Source organism: Haemaphysalis longicornis, unplaced genomic scaffold (genome assembly GCF_048455015.1).
Source record: "Haemaphysalis longicornis isolate Haplotype H1 unplaced genomic scaffold, Haemaphysalis longicornis Haplotype H1 scaffold_2, whole genome shotgun sequence".
Taxonomy (NCBI): domain Eukaryota; kingdom Metazoa; phylum Arthropoda; class Arachnida; order Ixodida; family Ixodidae; genus Haemaphysalis; species Haemaphysalis longicornis.
Genome location: NW_027526295.1, coordinates 200326169 through 200334926, shown reverse-complemented (window position 1 = coordinate 200334926; position 8758 = coordinate 200326169). Strand labels below are relative to the sequence as shown.

Below are 8758 nucleotides of genomic sequence, written 5' to 3'. Positions count from 1 at the left end.
TCTTGATGACAACTCAATCTGTGCACTCACGGGATACATGAACGATTGTTGGGAGAGAGGTGCCATACCCTCAACAAGGAAAGAAGCCGAAGTCAGGCTTATCCCAAAGCCGGGCAAAGACCCAAGCATAGAAAATCTGAGACCGATTTCTCTTACTTCATGTATTGGAAAGCTCATGGAGCATGTAGCTCTTAACAGACTACAGGGCTACCTTGAAGAATCCCAACGCATGCCACACACAATGTTCGGTTTCCGGCCACATCATTCAACTCAAGACATTCTCCTGCAAATTGAAGAAGATGTTCTGAGCAAAGCCAACAAACTCACACCGAAGTCTATTTTGGCCCTCGACCTAAAGGGGGCGTTCGATAACGTCAAGCACGAAGTCATCCTCCAAAACCTTAATAACCTTAATTGCGGGGAACGAATGTACGCATACATTCGAGACTTCTTAACGGGTCGTGTGGCAGTCATCAAAGTTGGGGACGTGAGCTCTCAACCCATCACGATTGGATGCAAGGGCACTCCGCAGGGGGCGGTGCTGTCCCCGCTTCTCTTCAATATTGCCCTCATCAACCTTCCAAGGCAACTGGATCAAATTCCAGGTCTGCACCACGGAATATATGCTGACGATATTACGATCTGGATAGGGGAAGGCTCAGAAGGCGACATGCAAGACAAATTACAACAGGCTGCAGACGTTGTCCGAAGCTATGCAGCAAACTGTGGCCTCAAATGCGCCCCTGAGAAGTCAGAACTCCTACTGGTGCAGAAGAGATCTCGACTCAAGAATGCCACTAAGACAACCATAGAAATATAAAGATATTCCAGAAGAACTCAGAGAACACATCAAAGTTTCCCCTCTACCTCGAAACATGCACCCTCAGCACCACGAAGGCTGAAGAACAGCCAGAGCCGAAAACTTAGAGAGGAAATATGGGCAAAAAAGTAGGGTGGTGTACACGGACGCGGCAGACTACGCCCGAGAGCATGCTATGACGGCAGTAGTCACCGACACGGCGCGAACACTCACGAGCCTGACACTTAGACGCACCAATACACTGCAAGCAGAAGAAACGGCCATTGCGCTTGCCATCACTCAAACTGAAGCCATGACTGTCATCTCAGACTCACAGGGAGTATGCAGGAATTATATAAATGGAAGAATTTCTAAAACCGCCCTTCGAATCCTCCAGCAAAAACCTCCTCGAAGAAATGTGACTATCGTCTGGACACCTGCCCACTCCAGTCTTCGTGGAAACCTTGTCGCTCACACGAGTGCCCGAGAATTAGCTGGCCGGGCTCCACAAGAAGATCAGCAGAGGGTTAACCAGCCGTTAGTCACGTACAGAGATATTACGCAACATTATAGGCTTTCCCGACAGATATACCCGCCAGGCCATAAATCCCTCACAAAAGAGCAAGAAACCTCACTTAGGCAGCTACAGACGAATACTTTTCCGTACCCTACTAGGCTCCACGTTATATTCCCTACAATATATACATCCACTTGCCCTCACTGTGGAGAGCTCTCTACCTTATATCACATGGTGTGGGCTTGCCAACACAATAAGAATATAGACACAATAGAAAATCCAACTTTAGAGCAGTGGGAGCGAGAGCTTGCCAGCTCAGATCCTGATCGTCAGCTTCGGCTCATCGAGAGGGCGAAGGCGGCAGCAAGCTCTTCTGGGGTCCTGGACTGAGGACTCCACTCACAGCGCTCTTATTTTATATGAATAAAAGTTTTCCTCCTCCTCCTCTAGATCGATAGATTAACTCACCGAGAACACGAATGCACCACTCCCACACTTAATCATTTCAAGAAATAAGATAGAAAATATCGCAAAACATGAGGGCAAGGGCCGCCGCCATTGGCTATACCGTGCCACTTGCACCAGAAGTGCTTATATTGTCTGGCGTGCGCAACGTCTTTCCTTGATGCCGCTGGATGGCGCTACTCGTACATACTTGGGGCGGTGGTATCCCCTTTTCGAGGAAGCATGCGAGTTACACTCGAGCGGCTGGTTCGATGCCAACATCCACGGGGCCTCAAACGGACAATATGTTTTTATTCAACAAAGCGTCGACGCTGACCGCGGGTTCCATGAAGAAACATTTTGCTCAATAGTCCGGAGCTGCAAAGGACGTGGGAGTTCAGGAGAGCACGAATGAGTGACCGAAACTGAACCGAAAACTCGGTACGTGATAGCGTTGTATTTGGATGCTTTTATAACGCTATACATTACCGCTGCCTCACTTGCTTCCGGTTTATCATGACACAAACAGCGACTGCAGTCGCTGTTTTCGCCACGCTTTATCAGCGTTCGATTAGAGATATCTCAACAATTAGGGCATCTTTCGGCACCGAATCAACGCTAACATGGCTACGGGAAGGCCAGACTTTCGTTTGAAACCAACTTGCTGGTTGCCTTCAGTGTCCCCTCAAACAGCTCCGCCGTTAAAATGTCAGGGCTTTGACGATGGTGGTAAAAGGGCGGAAAAGCTTTTCAGCGATTCTTTAAATTTCATGATGTGTGTAGAGCCATAATATACGTCTCATGTTCTTACTGGCCCCCTACATTAGGACTGTACGCGCTTAATGACAATATTATAAAAGAGTTTCAAATGTTGAAAAAAAAAGTAAGAGAAAACCCAGAAAAATGACCCAGGGCGGAGTGTTATAAATCACGGTATCTTTTTTGCAGTGCAAAAAATTGCAACGGCTTGTAACGGGTTGTGTAATAAATATAAGGGCTTGTTCTGTTTCCTGCTTCAGTAGGCGCGGTTACCGGTGGAAACCACCCCGATTTTGCACTAGGTAATAATCTGCGGCGCATGAAGTCTCATGGGTTTGGTAACTGAGCGGGAATGCTGTACTTTAGATGGGGGCAGAATAAGGCAGAAGCTTCTATGCACATGCTATTTGGACACCTATGTGCGGACTCAATACGCGGTAAATCGACCCCGAACCAACCACTAGGCACAGTTATAGTCGTGGTGCGACTTAAGCACACGAAACGTAAAGTTCCAGTTGATTACCTGCTTCAGTAAGTTGATCCTTGCAGACGACTTCGTTGCCCCCAGAGTAGCTACCGGAGCACTGCTGGCTGTAAATAAGAGGTATGCAAATGGTTAGAAGCGTCCGTTTCACGGAACCGGGGACAGGTGTATTCAACCGTAGATGGCAGTTCGAGGGCGTGTAAATAAACAGTCGGGAAGCGCATTAAGAAATCGATTAAGAACGCTAAATAAAAAGCGCTAACAATGCTTGGCGTAAACTCTAGTGCCACCTGCAGATCGTGTCCGAACCGCTGTGACATAAACAACCACAGACCGCTAGATGTCAGAGTCAGTTTTTTGACACCGAGCCGGTTTTGTGTGTCAAACGTTTCTATAGTAACCTGTTTTGAGGCTAACAAATTTGGTTTGTACCTGTTAAACGTGAAACCAAATTTCTTTTGGTTTGCATTCACCTTTCGGTCCAAAACCGTGGGCATGATCCTATACCACGGCATTGTTATGTAAACGACGAAGATTTTTAGTGTTGGAAAGGTCTTACGGGGCTTCATTCGTTTACGTTACACCACGTCAAGCACCAGTTTAAAAAGTTGTTCTTCCTTCATTTGCTGCAAATGTCGTGGAACTACGATAGTTTTCTGCTGCCCCTGCACTGTGAGCCCACCTATTCCCTCCCCCGCCGTCAACAACTTTTGACGCTCTTATCTTCCTGTCTCGTCCCTTTCACGATAAACACGGCGGATGTTTGCTCAAGCCAATTCAATTTTCCCGGGAACGCCTTCTATTGAAATCTTTCGTTACTGTTGGAATTCCGCCATGAAGACCAGGGTGAGGCGGAAGCTTTTTTGTATTTTGGGCCATAATGTTTTAAATTCGTATTTTTATTGGCTATCGCAAGCGAACGTTTAGTTTTAAACAACAACAACAACAAAAAACACTGTTTAGTACCAGTTATAGACTGATGGTTGGCTTAAAATATGTTTAATGTTTTCCTCTTGCTCGATAATGTCGACAAGTATGAAATGTAGTTCCAGAGTTAGTGGTTTAGGAGGGCTTTGTCTACATAAACATCTCGTTCCTGAATTCCTTTATCTTTTCGCCGGGTGGCTGATTCCTGGGACATACGGACAGATAGGCCGACCAAATTTTCAGGCTCAAGTAGCCAAAAAAAAGACTGTAGTATTTAAATGGCCTAATGAGGACTCTCTTGATTACATTCCCATGGGACTAGAACATATGGCACACGAGCTTAAAAACATCTTGCTTCAATGTGGAAACTTTTGCAGTTTTATTCAAATATTTCCAAAGACAGTTTGCTAATGTTAGAAAATATATCTCGTCTGTACTGAAATACAAAAATGAAGTTCGCTTACTAGACAGCGAGCACCATTGAATGCAAACTAACCAAAATACATCGTGTTGTATTTTTGGTGTTTTAGCACGGAAGTGATATATCTCTGAAATAGGCGAACTAGGCCGCTATTTGAAATTTTCATGGATCGGTAAACCCTTCCATATTGGTGCTATGGATGGTTTTTATGGAGAAATGAGAAAACAATATTGGCCTCCTAGTCCAGCGAGTTTCACTGTGCGTGGATTTTTGACCTTGAAGCGATATTTGACCTTGAACTCGAAGCGTGGATATTTGACTTTGAACCAGCTGACTACCGCCGCGGTGAGTGGCGCTCCTCGCCGAGGGGCGAGTGCTGGCGACCTCGCTTCTTCACGCCGGGACGGCGTGCAGGAGGGAGTGTGGAGGAGGAGGGCGAGTGCAGTCACGGCGTTAATAATGGAGCGAGGACGCTGGTCCATGTGTGCCGAAGTTGTGTTGTCTGCGCGGTCGCAGTGACGAAAGCGGCAAGCTGTGTCGGATCATCCTGCAGACGTCGCTCGGCTTGCTAATGAGTTAAAGCGGAAACGTGAGTACGAGCGCGCAAAGCGGCAGGCGCACATGAGTAAAGAACGGGAACTTCGGCGAGCTAAGCGTCGGGAGAAGGAAGCAGAAGGACGGCAGCGATGGGCTTTAAGGGTGGCAAAGGACGCCTCACCTTCAACTTCGACGACGGTTTCGGAAACTGACGAAATGACGGTAGTGGGTGCTCGCAGTACGGAACGCTTGACTAGCTACATCGTACGCAAAAGGGTGAACTGAAGGGCTTGTTGGTACATCATATCGTTTGAAAACAGCGAAGAGTTTTCTTGCGAATTAAAATCGCACAGTTGTTCGTCAGCGCTTGTGTCGTCTATTACTCGCTCAGTCCAGTCTTCCGCGCTGTTTTCAAACGATACATTGTACGGTTGACAAACGGTGCTTCGGCTGCTTTCGCTTGCATTTCCGGCCCGGCCGAACTAAGACTCAGCCATATTTAGGCCGTTGGGCCGTGATTTAGTAATGTGACGGTCATTTGTGTGCCCGGACTACTCCGAACCAGATGGAAGAACGTTGGCCGCAGGAAGTTTTCCCGTGGGAACGCGCGGCCGCTTCGCTAAGGACACATGGTTCCTTTTCGCCACGGGGCGAGCCAGGCTTCCCTCCGCTTGACGCGTCCTTGGCGGGTGGGCAGACAGCCGCGTCGTCCATCGCCGCTTGAAGCCGGCCCTTCTCCCCCTTTTCCCCGCCGCTGCTCGGACGTAGGAGGAGGAGGAGATAAAGAGGAGCGAACGGAGGCATGGAGGAAAAACCTTTTCTTTCCTCCATGGAACGGAGGGGATCGAGGTTAGACTTGGGGCGACCAGTGTGGGGCGACCGTCTTGGTATTCGGACGCAGCCGTAGGATCAATCCGAAAGCGCGTCCCTCCCAGGAGCCCGCTCGCTGCCAGCGTTTCCTGCCCCGGTCTACACCTCGAGCCCGCCGAGCTACCGGTCCTGCCCAGCCTCCCCTTCCTGACCGCGGCCTACAGCTCGAGCTCGCCTAAGTACCGGTCCGCACTGCCTCCATCTCTTGAGACTCCGAGACCCACTTGGCCCGTCGGCGTCCCGTGGACGATTGACCCCGCTGCATCCCGAACGATTCCGACCAACCTGGTGAGGAAGCCGGCACCACTGAGGCACCCCATTAAACTAATTGTTAATGTTTTTCACCCGCCTCAGTGTGTCTCATGTCCTCCAAGCTCTGCGTGGACCCACCTTAATATGACTTTGTGACTAACCCATTTAACGAGAGTCACAGTAAGCCTGAAATGTGATCCGGTGAGTCCCCCTTCGACATCCACGCCCAGTGTCGTGAACGCCACCCCCCCCCCCTCGACATCCACGCCCAGTGTAGTGAAACCCCGGTAGCCTGGCACTAACGGTCATCGAAATGAAGATATATGGGTACCCAATTGCACATCCGCCCAAAGCAATGAACTTACTTGGGCGGAACTAGGTAGTGGAAGTTGGATTCATCAAGAAAACAAGGTAAGAGGCTGTAATTAGGCTGCTTGAAAACTCAAAGCTAGAACGCATTTAGCCCCTGCCTATCAAAAAATGCGAAGAGCTGCCAGGAATCGCCGTATACAAGTAAAGGGACCTTGAAGGCAACTAGCAAGTTGTGCTCCGGCAAAACTTCGACTGCCCCGTAGCCTTCTCAAAGTTTGTTTGTGCCGAGAAATTGCCAATTGAAAAACGCTTTTCACCCCTCACGCCACTTCATGACGTTTCGCTTGACGCAAACTGCGACCGAAACCGAGTGAGGCAGCGGTGTCGTCTAGCAGGAAAAGCAATTTAATTAAGTTACCTAAAACTTCATGATTATTCACCGACGGAATTCGAAATGCTCTTAAATGCTCATGCGGCTGGTGTTCCTGCCTATAGCAGCCTACAAGATCCAATCAAGCTGGCTGCGAGCGAAGCCTCATCTGAAGCGACAAGCGCCGTTTCGAATATCAAGCGTGGCGTCCCGGCTAGAGCCGATAACACGGGCGCATTCACCTCACCCCGTCTGGTGATCACAGTCATCTCATATCTTCTCTCGCACGAATCTAGCGTGAAATAAACGCATTCTTCGCGGCAACCGTGTCGAGTAGTCGTCGTTGACCGCGCTCTCCCTGGCCCACACATAACAACAAGGACAGAGCGATGCACGCTTTATGTATTTTCAACAGCGACTACCGGCGAACGGAAGAGTAGAAGGCCGGATCGGTCAGCTAATCAGCCGCAGTAAGCATTCACGGGCGAGGTTCGAACCGGGCGCGGGCACGCTTTACCCATAACAACATCCGCGCGCAGAGAGAGGGAGATTGGAGGCTCAGGCGGGACCCTTAATCATATGCAGCGCACCTTGTTCCTTTTGCCGTTTTAATGAAGATCCTTTAGCCGCTTCCTGTCGGGGTTATGGCTTGCAGAAGCTCGGGCGTTCACCGTCGTAGGTTATTGATCTCGCCAATTGCGCACCAACGCTTTTCCAAAGCGAAACTCAAAGCATGACGGCTGAATGAATAGTGAGGGAAGCTTTAGAGTTCCTGTAGGGAAGCAGCCTACCCCGCAAAGTATAAGAGCGGTAGTCTGCGCTTTTTAAATGAGATCAGCGCACGGAAAGCTGTGGTTTACATTTATTTCACGTCCTCAACCACATAGGAAGTTTACATCCCAGGAAAACGTTAATAGATGCTTCTCCAATGAGCGGTGGCCGGCCACAACTTTTGTGACGTCACAAAGCGTTAAACCCGAAAGCGTACGGGGTGTCGACACCTGTTTTCCCGTTTGTGGCATTTTCTGCCTTATTAAGCAACTGCTAGTTGCGAAAATGGTGTGTATAGGTTCTCGGCACCGTAATCTACCAATACCGGCCAACTTATTTCCACCCTTTAGTGTCCCTTGAAGGATATACGCGGCGGTACGGCCAGCAGGGCCCGCGGACGAAATCCGATGCGTCGTCTGCTCAATGTTCACCGCGCGCCGTTGGAGGAGGTGTTGACTTGGTGCCAGGGTTGGGACTTATACCGTGGTTTGGCCTGCTGTCTATGCACTCGGCTTGAATACGTGGCGCTGTTATTTCCACTTGTAACAGCGTCCAATGCTTCATATAAAAACGGCTCCTTGGTACTCCGTGGTACGAGCACATAAATGGCAGTACTCGTACACTTCCGTGCTATTGCTACGGAGGTGTGCGTGTGCACTTTCATCCGAAAACTCGAAAAAGACATTCGAATTAATGGCTCGACAGATGGGCTTTCCTAGTGCAGCCTGTAACAGGCATGGGACTACGCTGAACCTGCAACACACATCGCAACCGTCAGTGACGCCGTGGCTTGGCAGCTTACGAGTGTCGGCATGGCTTGAATTATACCTGTGTATTTATTACTGTTGTTACTGTTGAGATAGGTGTCGAGTCAGTGGAAGTTCTAAGCGAATATATCTGCTTAGGCCAAGTTGTGACCCCGGATCCCAACCATGAGGCAGAGATAATTAGAAGGATAAGAATGGGGTGGAGTGCATACGGCAGACATTCTCAGATAATGAATGGCAGTCTGCCATTGTCCCTGAAGAAGAAAGTGTATGACAGCTGCATCTTACCGGTACTCACATACGGGGCAGAAACTTGGAGGCTCACTAAGAGGGTTCAACTTAAATTGAGAACGACTCAGCGAGCAATGGAACGGAAGATGATAGGTGTAACATTAAGGGACAAGAAGAGAGCGAAGTGGGTCGGGGAACAAACGCCTGTTAAGAACATATCAGTAGAAATTATGAAGAAGAAATGGACGTGAGCAGGGCATGTAATGCGAAGGCAAGATAACCGTTAGTCATTAAGAG

At 49.1% G+C, this 8758-nt stretch overlaps 1 pseudogene; it reads left to right on the top strand.

The window, feature by feature from the left end:
* The first annotated feature begins 818 nt into the window (after positions 1 to 818).
* On the top strand, positions 819 to 1730 carry LOC144168473 (uncharacterized; annotated as a pseudogene).
* The last annotated feature ends 7028 nt before the right edge of the window (positions 1731 to 8758 follow it).